Source organism: Cavia porcellus, unplaced genomic scaffold (assembly GCF_034190915.1).
Source record: "Cavia porcellus strain 051 isolate PalLab524CR breed Dunkin Hartley unplaced genomic scaffold, mCavPor4.1 scaffold_3, whole genome shotgun sequence".
NCBI lineage: Eukaryota > Metazoa > Chordata > Mammalia > Rodentia > Caviidae > Cavia > Cavia porcellus.
In genome coordinates, this window is record NW_026947486.1 from 42,184,413 (window position 1) to 42,202,200 (window position 17,788).

General features: G+C 33.4%; 1 protein-coding gene across 5 annotated transcripts in view; it reads right to left on the reverse strand.

Moving 5' to 3' along the window:
• Nucleotides 1-17,788, reverse strand: part of Nexmif (neurite extension and migration factor) — a 258,454-nt gene that overhangs the window by 229,247 nt on the left and 11,419 nt on the right. The gene's annotated exons all lie outside the window — the stretch shown is intronic.

Here is a 17,788-nt window from a genome sequence, read left to right on the forward strand (position 1 = left end):
TATCGTATATGAAGTTATGCTCAACTATTTCAAAGAAAGAGACATTATGGTAGTTACTGTTAATTACGGGTTGTCTTATGGTGAAATACTGTGTTGATTACATTGTTCTGTTCTGATCTGCTTTGTTATGTCCTCTTTTGTCTTAATCTCTTTAAAATAAAAAAAATTAAACAACAAGAAAAAAGAGATTAATAGTATAATTATCTATGATGTATACATATTATGTACATAATATACGTATCTATTAGCATTCTGGTCTTCTGAACTCCAACTGAACTCTCCCATCAAGCTTGCCTTACAAAATTTTAGAGTTTCTCTAGTCAACATCTCCAAGTCTTCCAAACTCCTCCTGAGAACCAGTTCAAAAGGTTTGTGAGCCATTTGGTCAGGTACAGTCACAACATCTCCAATCGCATTACCAGTTTCTGTCTTAGTCACTTTCTTATTCCTAGACACAATACCCAACACTCACAATTTATGATTTTTAATGGATTCAGTCCATAGACAGCTAGTTCCAAAGCAGTAAAGAATTGTGAAAGAGCCTTGGCAGAGTAAACCACTCATCCCATGGCAACCAGAAGCCAAGAGATAGGGGTCGATCCAGGATGAGTATATATCCTTCCAGGTTATTCTGTAAGTGACCAGTCTCTAACCAGCAAGACAGCTATAGTACTCCCTATGATCCAATTACTTTTTAACATCCCCACCTCTATACTCATGTGGGGGGAACATTCTAGATATAAACTATAATGCGTGCATTTAGAGAAGGACCATGTTAACCAAATTTAGAATGACTATTTTAAGAGTGCCATTCAGGTTTCCGAAGACTTAGTTTTCCTCCAGTAAAATCAATCATATCAACAGATTTCACATTCCTCATTCAATTCACATCAGAATCTGCTTCAGGTGGCAAAAAAAAAAAAAGTTTTCAGGTTCAAACAAATAAAGCTTATCAATTCTTGGCCTTTTGGCTAAAATCAAGTGTAGTACCAAATAACTAAAAGTCTGATTCACTTCCTCTTTCTCTATAGCAGTTCACTACTTAATCATGTTTTCCAGGTTCTTAATCCTCTAATGAAGAGCCCCATAAAATATTAAACATAAGATTTAATATAAAAGAGAGGTTCACCTTCCTCAACAACTCCTGTTCTCCAAGTTTGGTTAGTATCTGTACAAATATCCTTTGTCACCAGAGTGAAAAGCATAACTCTCACCCTCTCTGCTAACATCTTTTTCTGTATTCCACTTTCCCTTTCCTTTTGCCCTAAAATTTAGCCTCCCCATGTGCCAACCAAAATTCACATCACTTTCTTCACTGCATCCTAGCCAGTATATGGTGCCACAGTTAGCTGGCTCTTTTTGAACTGATGACTCCTTGAAAGCAGCAGGCTCACCAGGTATGTCAACCATTCATTTTAAGGAAATGTGACTAGAAATATTCTATACACATCATCATTTCTGGTTTGTACAAACTGATTTTCAGATTGTTGGAGAGGTGAGTTGGTAAGAGAGAAATGCTTTCTAGCTTTTTGTTTTGGTTTGGTTTCTGAGTTTTAGTTTTGTTTTGTTTTTGCCTCTTCAATCAAGTTCCAGCCTGTATACAACTATAGTCAGCCCAAGAATAAAAACTAGAGCCATTTGCCTGACCTCCCATGGCAGCCTCTGTGACCTCTAAAAGAAAAGAGCAGGTATTAGACACTGGGGTATATCATGACAGGATATTACAGTGTAAATCATTTGGGGATTATACACTGAATAGGATTAGCCACACCTCAGCATCTTTCCATTAAAATTTGCTATGGTGAAAACACACAAATCTATATGTCTATAGTAAGCAAGGACAATTAGAAAACATTCATTTTTGTTCTGTTCACACTTCTCAAAGTTAACTATACACTTTATAGCTTCTTGCCAACTAATTAATATCTACTAGCTTATGGAAATGATTTTTATCTTTAAAATTTTCCTAAATATTTGCATTTCAGGCTTACCTTTCGTATTTCATGTTATGACCAGCCCATAAACAAATGTACTAGTAATCCTGATTATTGCTGAAGATTTGATAACCACATATTAGCCTACATAGTCAAAGTTTAAATGAGATATAAAGGTTACTGAAATGAGATATAAGAACATAGTCTAACCCATTTGGCCTGAAATAAAGAACCATACCTGATACTTTTGAGGGTATGACACCGTGTGCCTTTTCCATGTCAAAAAGGGATTAAAAGATTCAAAGGAATAGACTTCTAAGTGGCTATGAGAAATATTAAGTTCTGCACAAAATACAAGTATTATTTTTCCCCTCAAATTCCTAGGAAGGTTTCATTTTAATTTGAGATCATTCATTCTTGCAATTGCACAACTTAGGTACTAAGTACGATCATAAATAATTTCCAAAAGAGGAAATACTTTTGATTTCTCTTAAATTTTATAATTTCTGTGGCAGGTAAGGAAGTACAAGGATGTAATTAAAGTAATTGACAAAATGAAATGTTTCCAGAATAAAACAACTAGTAGTATAAGAGTTCAATAAATCTGTCATATGAGGAATGTCTGACAGAATTAGTAAGAAATATTCAGCCTGGAGAAAACTAGAAGGGGTAATAGTGAATGTTTTCAGAAGTATGAAGGGCTGTCATATGCAAGAAAAATTAAGGCTTTTCATGGCAGGTGGAAGAACAAAATTCAAGCTCAAATGAGAAAAATTACCTATATAACAGAGATATGTCAAATGGTGACAGGAGTCAACTAAAAAAGCTCCTCCAAATCAAAGCTGGAACAACTTGAGAAACAAAATAAATAAAAGTATTGGGTCATAACCCAAAGTTTAAAATAAATATTCGTGTCTCCATGCTAATATAAATGAATTACTGAACAAATGAATAAAAGAGACACAATACATACATCTCTACTATATGAGAATTCCAACTACTTTATGCAGTGACTCCATCTTCAAGGAAGTAGCAAATAAATCTCCAGTCTTAAAGTATGGACTACCCAAAGTAACTCTTTCTAAAGAGTGCATTGATAGCTTTCTTGATACTGGCCATTCTTTTGGGAGTGAGATGAAATCTCAGTGTGATTTTCATTTGCATTTCTCTAATGACTAATGATGATGAACATTTTTCATGTATTTATTTGCCATTTGTATTTCTTCATCTGAGAACTGTATATTCATCTTAAATGCCCATTTTTGGGTTGGATCTTTGAATTTTGAGGGTCTGATTTTTTTAATTCTTTATATGTTTTAAACAGAAGTCCTTTGTCTGAGGGACAGTTCACTAAGATTTTTTCCCAGTTTGTGGGTTTTCCTTTCACTATGCTGGAGATTTCTTTTGATATACAGGAGTACTACTCAGCTATAATGAATGATCACATTGAGATATTTATAAATAAATGGATGCCGTTTGAGACCATACTCATAAGCAAAATAAATCAAACTCACATATATAAATACCGTATCGTCTCCCTAGTGTAAGAAATGGTAAGAATACATAAAAGTATGTGGTAACCATGATTTCCCATTATATTGCTTTGAAGCCTTATAATGTTTTCATTCATTAGTTGGAATGGTTTTATTCTGGGTTGTTTGATTTTATTGTCTGTGACGGTATGAACAGCTATTTGGAAGAAAACAAGACATTATAATAACTAGTGATGATTTAATACCATCTTGTTTTGAAGTCTTACCAAGCTTTTGTTCTTCTGTCTCCATCAGTTTTATCATGTTGTATCTTACTGGATTTTATTAGATGTGATAGTATAAATAAAATTTTTTATGGACAAGGAAATAGTATGGTAACCATTGTTCGTTTTCTGTTAGTTGGTTTTGAATACCCTGTAATACTTTCATTCTCTTGAATGGTTTTATACTATCTTGTTATGTTTTGATACTATAGTATATGAAGATATACTCAAATATTTCAAGGAAAGAGACACTATGGTAGCTACTGTTATATCGAGTTATCTTGTGGTGAAACACTATGTTGCTTAAATTGTTCTGTTCTGATATGTTATGTCCTCTTTTATCTTAAACTTTTTAAAATTAAAAAAGAATGCATTACCGAAATGGGAGAATAAAAGCTCTACCCTAGAGAGAGTCTGACAAACACTACCTCAACCAGATTATCACTGTCAACATCAACAATGTGAAGTCATATTCATTTATGTATCTCTGATGCAATGTGACGTCAGGAGCGTTTCCTCCCTACAATCTTCTTCCACAAAACATTACTTCAAGCTAATCATGAGAAAAATATCAGGAAAATCCCAAGAGAGGTGAATTATGCAGAATATATAACTATTAAGCTCATCAAAAACAGTCTAAGAAGTTGTTATCATCAAAAGGGCCCTAAAAAGACATGATTAGTAAATACAATGTGGTATCCTGAATGGGATCCTAGTACAGAAAAAGCATAATAGGAGAAAGTTGAGAAAAGATAAATAAAATATAAACTTTAATTATATCAGTATTTGTTCAATAATTGTGATAAATGTAGCATACTAATGGAAATACTGACAAAGCAGAAAACTGCAGGTGGGTATATGGGAACTCTTAACTATCATCACAAAAGTTATGTGAGTCTAAAAGTAGTCTAGTATTAAAAGGTTTTTAAACAGAAAAATCCTTAGGATTCTGCCAAAATAAAACTTGTCAAAACTAATAAGCAAGTTCTTATTTGCACTATAAGAACAAAATTTTACAAGAGATATGGTGAAAATGGAAGAAATAGTTCAAAAAGAAAGGAGAACTAGAGAGGGAGGAGGGGGAAAAAGAAGAAACACAAAGAAAAAATGATGAGAAAAGAAAAAAATGGAAACACAGCTTTGTAAATAAGGAAGGGAAGAGAAGGTGAGAAGAGGCAAGGAGAATAAGAGGGGGAAAAGATAAATTGTATGTCATGTACAGGTAAAAATTTTTTACGATGAATGTGATCACTATATATACCTAAAATGTACCAAAAATTTAATTAATTTAAAAACTAATAAGTAAATACACAAAAGTTGCAAGTCAAAAACCAAGATGAAAAAAATCAGGCGTGCTTCTATATGCTTACAATGAACAATTAGACAAAGGAAATAAAATACTTTTTGTAGTGACATGATAAAGAAGAAAATATTTAAGAATAAACTTAAAGAATAAAAAACATTCACAGAAAAATACAAGATGTCAATGAAAGAAATCAGAGACATCATTAAATGGAAAGATATCTTATGTTCATGGATTGAAAAACCTTAACATTATTAAAATGTCAGTTCCACCCAAAGATCTTTAAAACTCAGTCATGATAAGCTCACAGTTACCATCACACACAATGGTGAAAAGTTGAAAGGTTTTCCTCTAAAACTAGAAATAAGAAAAAGATATCCAACCTCACCACTTTTTTTCATTACAGTACTAGAAGTCCTAGCTAGAGTACCTGGAAAAGAGAAAGGAATATATGGCATTCAAATAAAAATGGAAGAAACTAAATTGCCTCTTTATATATGATATAATCTTATACTGTATATAAAAAGCTATAAATAATTCATAAAAAAACTATTAGAACTGATATCAATATTCAGTACAGTTATATGACACAAAATCAACATAAAAATGATTTGGGAACTGTACACTAGCAGTGAACTATCCAAAAGTAAAACTGAAAAAAAAATACAATTTACAATGACTTTAAAATGAATAAAATACTTAGAAATGTATTTAATCAAGGACATAAAAGATCTGTAAACCAAAAAACTATAAAACATTGATGAAAGAAATTCAAGAAAACACATATAAATAGAAAAATGTGTCACATTCATGGACTGGAAGAATTAACTCTGTAAAATGTTCATACCACTCAAAGTAATCAACAGATTAAATGCAATATTTATCAAAACGTCAATGGTATTTTTCCTAGAAATAGAAAAAAATCCTAAAATTCACAGGAAGTAAAGATGACCCCAAAGAGACAAGACAAACTTTAGTAATAGAAGAAAGCTGAAGGCATCATTCTACCTGAAGATAAAATATACCATAAAATATAGTTATCAAAATAACCTGATGTTGACTTTAAAAGGATTGTTTCTTCAATAAATGGTGTTGGGAAACTATAGAAGAGTGAAATCAGATCTTTATTTCACACCATATACAAAATCACTTTAAAATGTATTAAAGATCTGAAACTATAAAACTAATAACAGAAGAAAAATTGAAAGAAATCTCTACAATATTGTTCTGGGCAATAATTTTTAAGGACACAAAAATCACTTTGTAAAACTTGACAGTATTGCATAAAATTAAATGTCTTATACATAGCAAAAGAAATGGTTAACAAACAATCTGCAAAATGAGAAATATTTTCAGACTACATCTGATATATTCAAAATATGTATGGAGTACATAAAACTTAACAAGAAAACAAACTGATTAAAAATGGGCAAATGATTTAAATATGTTTCTTTAAAGAAGTTACATGAATCTTTAAACGTTTATGAAAATGATCAAACTCACAAATTCTCAAGGAAATATAAATCAAAACCACATCAAAATGTCACCTTATACCTATAAGAATAGTCATTATCTAAAGGAAGAAGAAAACCAGTGTTGGTGAGGATGTGGAGAAAAAGCAACCCTTAGGTACCATTTATTGAGAGTATAAATTTCTTCAGCCATAATGGAAAACAGTATAGATTTTTTTCAAAAAAATAAACTTAGAATTACCATATGATTCAGTAATTTCACTTCTGGGCATATGGCCAAAATAATTAAAATCACTATGTCAAATATATTTGCATTTCTATGTTTATTGCATTTTCAATATCCAAGATATGAAATCAACCTAAATATCCATTAACAGATAAATAAAGACAATGAGGTACACAAACAAGATGAAATACTATTTATCCTTTAAAAATTCCAAAGGAAATTTTGTCATTTACAACACCATTGATGAACCTGAAGGATATTTTGCTAAGTAAAATACACTGGGCACTAAAAGACAAATATCACACAATGTCACTTATATTTTGAAGCTAAAATAGTTGACTTTATAGAAGTTAGAAAGTAGAATGATAGTTACTAGAGGTTGGAGGAAAAATAAGGATGCTGACTAATAGACGCAAGTTTCAAAAAATAAAAGATACAAGTTTCAGTTAGGAAGAAAAAGTTTTCAAGATTTATTTTACAGCATAATTCTTACAGTTAATACTCAGGTAGAGTGTACTTCAAAATTGCTAAAAATAGATTCTCATTTCAAAAAATAAGTATGTGATGTTATAGATACCTTAACTTCATTATCATAATCATTATACATTGTATGCATATAGTCAAGCATAACATTGTATCTCATAAATACATACAATTTTCTGTCAATTAAACTTTTAAAAATAAAAAAGCTAATGACATTTCCTGCAGAAGTAGAAAAAGTCATTCTAAAATCCATGAGGAATCACAAGGAACCCTGAATAGTGAAAAAAATCTTGAAAAAAAGAAAAAACACTTAGAGATCTCATATTCTCTAACTTCAAAACTTACTATAAAGCTACAGTAATCAAAACAGTGTGTCAGCAGCACAAAGCCATATATACCAAAGGAATAGAGAACCCAGAAATCAAGCCACATATCTGATAAAATAATTTTCAACAAGAAGGTCAAGACTTTTGAGTAGGGAAAAGAAAGGCTTTTTAAGGGTTAGTAAAATTGGACATTAACATGCAAAAGAATGAAGTTGGACCTTTACCTAATAGCATAAACAAAAATTAACTCAAAAGTAAGCAAAAGTCTAAAAATGAGAGCAAAAATCTAAAATTTTGGGGGGAAGCATTTCGGTAATATTCATGATATTGAATTTGGCAACAGCTTCTTGGATATGATACCAAAACCATAAACAGCAAAACAGAAACAGATAAATTGCAATATGTCAAAATCAAAAGCTTCTGCACACTGATGGACACTATCAACACATAAGAAGATAATGTTTAGAATGAGAGATATTTGTAAATCATATGTTCTATAAAGTATTAATCCAGGATACATAAAGTACTCACACAACTCAATAATAAAAACTTACTTTTTGATAATCAAAAGTAGTTTAGTATGTAACTCTCCAAGGAATGGCCAATAATACACACATAAAAAGAAGCTCAACGTCCCCAGATATTTGCAAAATGACAATCAAAATGACAATAAGATAGTATAACATTCATTAGGATGATTATTATAAGAACAACAACAAAACTACAGAAAATAAATAATGGTCAGGGTGTAGAAAAATTGAAATCCTTATACATAGGACAATTTTATAAAAACCACAAAAAACTACAGAAAATAACAAGTATTGATAATGGTATAGAAAAATTGGAACCCTTTGTACTGTTAGTGAAGAATGTGAAATTATCCAGCTATGGAAAACAGTATTGAATCTCGTCAAAAAATTAAAAATAAAAACACCATATGACTGAGCAACCCACTTGAGAGTAAAGCCCAAAAGAATTGAAAGCAAGGTCTTGGAGAGTTATTCATATACCCATGTTCATAGTGGCACTATTTACAATAGCCAAAAGCAACCTAAATTTTTGGAAATAATTTAAGTTTATGTTAACAATGGCATATGCATCAAATGGAGTATTGTTTGACATTATAAATAAATAAAATTCTGGCACCTGCTACAACATCTCTGACTCTGGAGGACACTATACTGAGTAAACCAATCCAGTTACAAAAGGACAAATACTATATGATTCCACTTATATGAAGAGCTCAGAATCTTCAAATTCATAGACACACAGTAGAATTCTGGCAGCCAGGGAAAAAGGAGAGGAAGAACTACAAAGTTATTTAACTACATACACAGTTTAATTATGGTGAAATGAAGAGTGCTCTACATATGGATAACAGTGACAGTTGCACAACAATGTGAACATAATCAATTACACAGAACAACAGCACACTTAAAACTGGTTAAGATGGCAAATCATACTATATGTTATGGGAATTCCATAAAAATTAAAACTATGTACATTAAATTGTATATTTAATATATATAATTTAAAACAGTGAAATCAAAAGAATGAACTTACTGGCACGGACTGCTTTTAGAGGTAGTTGACCATCTATGGATAAAAAAGGTAATCTAGCAAAAATAATGTTGACAAATGCTACATTTTTTATCCATTACTCTGATGATATATGAGCTGTTACCAAGGTTTAGCTATACGTACTGTGCTGCTATAAACATGGGTATATATGTATCACTGTGGTATGATGACTTTAACTCTTTTAAGAAAATACCTAAAATGGTAATAGCTGGATCAAATGAAATCTCTAGTGCTAGTTTTTTGAGGAATCTTTATATTGCTTTTCATACTGATTTGTTCCAATTTACACTTCCACCAACAATGGAGAATGGTTCCTCCCCCTCCCCACAACTCACTAGCATAGGTAAAAGGAAGCATCTTCAGACCATAATCTTAAGTGAATTAAATCAGACTCACAAGTTTAAACATTGCACTGCTTCTCTTGGGTGACAAACACAAAGCACAAATGAGAAAAATAAAGGATAGAACTTTTTAAATAAGAAAGGAACAAGAATTGGAGGAGGTAAGGCAAAGAAAGAAAATGGATTTAAAGAAGAAAAACTGATGGAAACTGGAAATAGAGATTTTGTAAAAGGAGATGAGAAAAAAAATTGGAGGGAGGTAAAGGGAAGGAGAAAAAAGAATTAAAACGTATAGTAGACACATACAAATTTCTCATGACAAACAGGACTATTATGTACTGCAAACATATACTAATAAAAATACTTTTTTAAAAAATTTCACCATTAGTGTGCAATCAAAATTTCCAAAAAAAGTAATTAGGTGATGTCCTAGATTGTTTCCAGGAGGTAAAATATATCTGTGACTGAGATGTCAAAGTGAGATTTCATAGACAAACCTACAAATAGCCAGGCTAGTAGTGCTTCTTATTTTTATTGTAATTTGTTGCACAAAATGAGACACAATCTACATCATCGCTCTTCTCCTAGCAGGCAGTTGAAATAGTGTAGTTGCTGGTTGCCTACTCCCATTATACATCTGTTTGTTTCATGGAATTCTGTGGAGCAAAGTATTACATATGTAATTTACAATTCCTAGAAACAGGTAATAATGTCTTGCTTTAGAAATACTTGTATACCTGGGTATGGTGGCACATACTTACAATCTGTATTCTGAGAGGTAAAGGCAGGAATGCTGCAACTTCAAATCCAGCCTGTGCAACTGAGCAAACTTGGTGAGACCTTGTGTCTAAAATTTTTTAAGTTTGAAAAGAGCTGGGGATGTTGCTAAGTGTGAAAGCCCAAGGTTTAACCCTCTGCACCACACATATGAACAAGAATATAGGGGTTAATTATTTAGTAATCCACTCTCCCCTATGTTACTCCTGACTTTCTTTTTCCCAGCTATGATATTTCGCACTTAGTGAAGCATCTCCAAGAGTACTGTATGAAAGACTGAGCTTCAGATAAATTGAATAAAATAGCTCCTTTTAACACTCTTCCCAGAAATTGAGAGCTTATTTCAAATTTTAAGGCAAAGGCAAGCTTCGAGATTCATGTTAATGCGTATTAAAGACCATAGCCTAAGTGCCCCTCAGGACATTTTTTAAATTTGAGTATGGTTGAGTAAAAGTTATAGGTCAGAAATTACATCAGGGAAACCAACTAAATAAAAGCAAACTGGCCCTCATTTGGGTGTTGTATTTTAATCCCAGCTCAAATATTTTGTATTTAACCAAAGCCTTACTTCCTGATTCAAAAATGGGGAAGAGAAATAACTAGATCAGTGGTTTCCAACCTGAAATCCCTGATTACCTTAATGGAAAAGGTAATAATTGAGAATTTCAAGATATTTTCAGTGTTTCAAAACTTAAATGAAAACAAAACCTTTAGTATAAGTTAGCTGTCTAAGTTAGCTAAATGTCAAATGTTTCTGCTTTTACCCTAAAGTTAGATTAATCAAGCTCAATAACCAGTTATTTGTGCCAATCAGCTCTTGAACATGTATGTATATGAATATATGTGTTTGTGTGTTGTATGTGCTATAAACATGAAGAAGCTGTTATAATAAATGCAATTTGGGAGGAAAAATACTTTTTGAAGCACTAGACTATGAAAAATGAGGTTATGAGAGTATATTAAAGATCAGGAAGCACTGACTGAAGCACTCATCTGTGGCTGAGGCTTCTTGCAATTTTTCTGGGCTTCTATATCTCCTTGTCCCACTTATTTTCTCCTGTGAAGACTACAGGTTTCACTTACTGAAAACACTGGAAACAAACAATAGATTTCATGACTCTTCTGAGGATAGTTGTAAGTTTTCTTCAGTGCATACCCTCCTACCCTCTACATTTATACATCAGACCTCTAGCAAGGGCCTTGGGTTACACAAAAATGGCATATTTACCCACAGTCAAATTTCTTAGCATGCAAGCAAGTTTTTAGGATATTAGATGCAGTATGTGCTACTTCACATCTCCCAAAGCATGTGATAGGTGTAGGTTGAGACTCCCAGATTTGTCTGCACAGTTTGAAGAGGAAATGTGACTACAGTGCCTAAAGCTATTCCTTCTTGAAGGCAGTTTTAGCTCAGCTGCCTTCACTGTGGAGCAAGTAGAGGGATACAGAAAATAATTCCCTTGAATTGAAACCTGCATCTGGGGGCAAACATAGCTAGGACTTTTCCAGTATTGGCATCTGTGACCTGGGAGCAGAATGCACATTTGCTCCCTAATTCCAAACTTTAACAAACCACAGCAATAGGTATGTTTAAACAAAAATCTTTTGACAAGGAAGAGAGTTTAGAGGGATTTGTTTAATTATTACAATTTTAAATCTCAGCAGTGCCAATCCTGTAGTCCCACTGATTTGCAATATCAATTGGACACCTATCAGCTGTGAGGGGGTGTAGGACAGAAGTATAGCTAGCCACTGGTGTGACTGTTCTTTACTGTATATCCCTGCTCAAAATATTCCAGCCCTGAAGTGAAAAGTTGAAATTGTTAAGTGCTTTAAAACAGTTACTGTGAATTGACATTTGGCCAATACAAAGAGAATAACAAGCAGTAAGGGCAAGCTACCAACAAATTAAATTGATTAAAGGCAGAAGTACAAGTAAGCTTTAGTAAGCTAAGGCCCAACTTTCTAAGAACTAAGACTAGGAATAACAGCACTTTCGTTTTTATTTTTTAAATTTCAGCATTATAGTTCTTTAATGGCTGATCTTGCGCAAGTAGCTTAATTGCTTGGTGTGTCATTGTTTCAAAAATGCTGAACAGTCTATACTGAAAACAAAAAAAATCTCAATTTCTCACAGCAAGTCTTGACATTTGAATGCGGTTCTATCTTTACTATTATTAAATCATGCAACCAAATTGTGCACAGTTTTAATTCTATGTGTGTTATGATTTTCATCTTCTTTCTATTTCATTTCTGGAAAAATTAAACACTTAATCCCACTCTGTGGACCAGATAAAACTGTCTTTTTTTGAATGTCATCTTGTATGTGCCAGACAACTCTAGCTCTGTTTGAGCTCCAAAGGTACCACATGCCCTTGCCTTGGAGGTGGAAGAGTCTATCTGTGTGCCTTTTGGTTACATCTCAAGTATTTCAAAGGGAAATCTAACAACTTTGAATAAATTCTTCAGGAGCAGTGAAAACTATCTAGGTTTTGATGGTAGTGGTTTATTTTAAAAGAACAAGAGCTGGCCAAAGGACAGGAAGAAACCTTCTAAGGAATATAGCACAGGCCCTTGGTTTTTCTCTAAAACATATCCCTGCCAATGCCATTTTAATGGCTAAATAGTAACTATTGCCCTAAAGGTACTTTCAGGCAAGATTTCAATGCACAAATTTGCTCTTTTGAAAAAGGTGCAGTACAGCACTATAATGTTAAATTAAAAAGAGTAAGGTGATCTACACTCACAGAAACATGAAAACTGTACTGAATACAAAATATTTCAAAAAAGAACAGGCCCTGATTTTTTTTCTTTTTCTACTCTTCTACATTCCCACATTGTCACATTGTATTAAAATGTGTTATGTTTATAATGAAAAATGTAGTTTTAAGTCTCTCTCTCCTCTCTCTCTCTCTCTCTCTCTCTCTCTCTCTCTCTCTCTCCCTGTCTGTCTGTCTGCTGTCTGTCTCTCCACCCCACCTTGAAAAGGCTTTGAGTATAGGACAGGGAGCCAGGAGTCCAAATGCAATATTAAATAACTTGTGCTTTTGTTAAATCATTTTCCCTCCCTGGGTCTCTATTCCTTCATGAATATAGTCAGGGACTGACAAGATGTCCTTCAAGACCTTTCCAATTTTACTCTTCAGGTTTTTATAGCCAGAATCCTAGGGTCACATGAACTGCCTAGAGTTTGCCAACTAAAGGTTACAGTAGGATATTGAGCTCTCCAGTCTTAAGAGCCATCAACTGGTCGAATCTTTCTAGTTTTCCCGTAATGAGATTATATATTGTTTGTATCATGAAAAATATCATAAAAAACAATGTACATGTCCCTGGATCTAGGGCACTGTTAGAATGGATAAGGTAAATGTAAAAAGAAAACCTGAATAAATCCTCCAATAAGATTTTGAGTGGAAAAAACTAGTTATAATAATAGAATACATATATTATATTATTTATATAAATTTTAAAAACACATAGAACCAAAAAGTATAAAGAGAAAATGGAAGAACACATTCCAAATCATCTTAGTACTTGCCTCTTGAAATGGAGGGAACGAATCAGGTTGAAATGAGGGACGATTTTAACTTATCTGTGATGTTTCATAGCTCCCACTGGACAAATAAACTGAAACCAATCTTTACATTTAAAATGTTAACAATTTGTCAATTCTAAGTAGAGATCCAGATGTGAGCCAAATACTGTGAGGGAGTAAATTTAGAGAACAGCACTTGCTACATTTCTATTCTCAGAGCTCTTCAATAATTGTCTAGTTAACCAAAATAAACAAATAAATAAATTTTAAAATAAAAATGTTAGATTATTTATTTCTTTTCTATATTTTTCCAAGGTTTCTGAAATGTTGATGAATTTTTTTTTCAATCCTCAGGATCAAACCCAAGACTTGTGCACGCTAGGCAAGTGTTCTATCACTGAACCATACCCTAGCCTTCAAGGACTATTTTGATGAATGATAAATGAATTAAACCTTAATATTAGGGAAACAGAAAAGAGAAAAAAGAAAGAAAGGAAAGGAAATGAAAGAGTAAACAAGTGGCTGAGAAAAGATAGAGAGGTCATGGAAGCAACGAGACATTCTTGCCTCAAAGTAATTTACCAAAATTCCTGTTAGAGACCACATCCACAAATTTAATGAACAACTTTTACAAGGAGAACATTCTGGGTGTTCCAGCCTTCACCTTTCACCCTCCACATCTGTCCATTTCACTGATGTCTCAGACAAAAACTTCTAGTGAGAATACCCCAATCACCTAGCATTTCAGGGGAAAATTTTCCATCTCAGCTTTCAGAGATGCTTTTGCACTCCACAAATCACTTGCTACCATCCCTTCTTGAGCCAAATCCCCACTGATTTTCAAGATTCCTATGGGAAATATAGATCTCTGAATTTATTCCATCACAGTATTTGGTTCACAACATTTTGTAAACTATATGTCTTAATATGAAAGCCCAACACACTAAATATAAACTTTTTCATTTTTTCTCTACTACTAACTCCCAAAATAAATACCTTTCACATTTAAAAATGCCATGTTTATCCCCCAACTCTGAGGAAATACTCATTTTGGTCATTTTGCTGCATATTGATAGATCACTGAATTCATTTGCTTTTGTCAACTCTGTGTGAGCCTCCACTCATCTATTATGTTGTCTTTCATCAGCCTCTTTTCCCAGTTTTAATCTGTAGACTACTTGCCTTTTAAGGGCACCTTATGATATGGTATTTTTAAATGATTGTTCTTGTCTTCACCATTTGTCATATACAAGATGAGGTAATTGAAGTGCTGATAACAGACTTTGCTCTCTAAGGGTAACAATGAATATGGCAGGAGAATATCTGAAGTCAAACAAGATATCAGTTCTGGGAAATATCAACAGCAATGTTGAAGACCCTACTGAAAAATAAGGGAGAGTACATTGGGAAGATGGTTAGGCAGGGCAGAATGTTAAATGCAATGAGTAAGCATAGGTTACACAGGTTTGAAAAGAAGACTGTCCCTCACCTCTCTCTTCAGAGAGATCACTGTTGGGACAACCTAAGGGAAGAGATCAATGCCTAGCTTATATTCTCTCTTCATCTAATATACAATGTAGTTTTGGGCAACTCACATTAACCTCTTTAAGACTCAATTCTCTTATCTGGAAAACTTTATCATCATATTTTGAAAACTTCAGGAGAAGAAGCTTGCCTTACAGAGTCATCATTTACCTTTCTTAAGTTCAGAGGATGTTTATGAGGCCAAATGAAATAAAACATAGGCACCCTCTAAAGATAGTGGCTATAGAAATTTACTGGCAGCTTTAATATATATTGACCCTTAAATAATTGTTTCCTGAATGAATATACACCTGTACGGGTTTTTATTCTCAGTGCTACTTAATTCACTGTTGTCTGTCTCAGCTGGTAAACTCAGCAGCTATTAGCCCTATTATAATCCATTGTACCCTCTCTTATCTCAGACTTTTTTTTGCTACTTGAAGACACCCTCTACATGAGGGTCTGTAAATCACAGCTCCACTCAATATTCTCCTTTGATCCCCACTGTGTCACTGTATCATGTGACACCAAGCATATCAGTACCATAGGTAAATGACATGGAGCAGGAGTCCTCCATGGGTTATTGAGACTGGAATAAGAGCAATCCATATATCAGATAAAGGCTAAAGTCCAAGGATAGTCCAAAGGATAAAATATGAAGCATATGTATGAACACATATTTTCCCTTGAAATCATAGTGTGCCAAAAGAGCCTCTCATTTCAAAATATAATTTAAAGTGATATTGTCTAGTATATAGCTTGAATATACTAGGCAGGCTATAGATTCCTTAATTTAATAAGCCAATTTTTCAAAAAACAAAGAAATTGGTTTCTTGGTGTCAGCTGCACCCATTTTGGTCTCCATTATCCAATGGTATTCAGTGCTAGAAGATATCAAAGTCATACTTGAGGGTAGAACAGTAGACAGAAAAATCAAAGAGAAGAAATTAATTTGCCAATTAATTTTCTTTAATTTCCAGTGGTCACTAGAAGTAATATGGTTTTAATGAATCATGAATTACTGGAGTCAGAATATCATGACATCACCACTTGATTTTTACAATATGCAAATGGGTCTTTTCATTCATGCAAGGGCTAAAGCTGAAGTACTGAAGCATTATTGAGATAAGGCAAAAAACAATGGCTTATAGAAAAAGGGTAAGACCAATTGTAAGGAAATCTGATTTCAAGTTCTGATAACACAGCTGTACCATATCCTGACCTGTGGTCAGTCAGCACAACTGACGGTCACTGTCTTCAAAAGTAAGTGGCATATTTGGAGCCATCCTGAGAAACAAAGTGGCAAATATGAACTTTGGTTGCTCTCACTTTGTCATCTCCATTATCTCTGCATAACAGACAAAAAATAGTCACTTTCTCCCCACACGTACACAAAGCAGGAGGGTTTGGGTGATCCCATGGTCTAGATTACAACACACATCTTGACCTTAGGCTAAAAAAATAACTATTTTTATATCTTAACTCCTAAATTTCTTCTATCTCAGATTAATGTGTGTTTTTGCTTAAATTCAAAGCATATGTATCTGAAAACTCACTATAGCACAGGCACAATTTCCTTTCTTTTCACCCACTTAGTCAAATGGATGTGGCTATGTAATTTATGAAACATCTTAACATGCAAAGGTTACAGATTTGGACATATATAACTTTCTATGAGAAAAGGCAATAAAACCTGCATACCATCTTACAACACACATTCAATAGACTCTTCCTTAGCCAAAAGATGTCATATACAGGCAGCTCATAATTACAAACACAAAGAAATTCGTGCACAAATACTGTAGAGTCAGTAAGAGAAAATGTAACTAAATTGCTCCAAGGAGATATCTTAAGAACACTCAATCTACATCGAGGACACGTCCACTAGTCTAAGCAAAGAGCAATGTGAGAAGACAACTGCAATTCCAGAGTACAAAGAAGCCATGAAACTCTCTGGGTCTTGGACAAAAAGTGTCAACAAATTAATATAGAACTCTACATAAAGGACAGCTCTTCCACAAATTCCCGTCTCCTGGTTGAGTACACTAGAAACCTCAAGGATTGAAATATGAAGACTATAAAAATGCAAACTAAACGCTAGATTCTACAAACTAAATAAACTCTGTTTTCACAGTGTACTCTTTTCTGTTAATATTTTCCCAATCAATGGTTACTTCATTCAAGGAGGTAAAGTTTGTTTCTATGAATTAGATAAACTAATTGCCTCACACCCCAATAAAGAAAATTTTCCCTCTACCCAAATTGACTGGTGCCAGAATCTACAACAAAACACTCCATTTCTCTTATCAGGATTGAGAGGAAGGATTTCATTAATACTATGAATACCAACTCTATTCTGCTAGATCCACACCAGCCAAATTTCCTGTGTCCATATTTTTCTAGACTACATAGCACCTCTGGTCTCATCATTGGACCTCAGATCCAGTAAACAGGTCACTGTATTACCTGTGTCACAGAATTTAACCCCAATCTTTATTCTTGTACAGAACATTACTGCTTTTTCAACTCC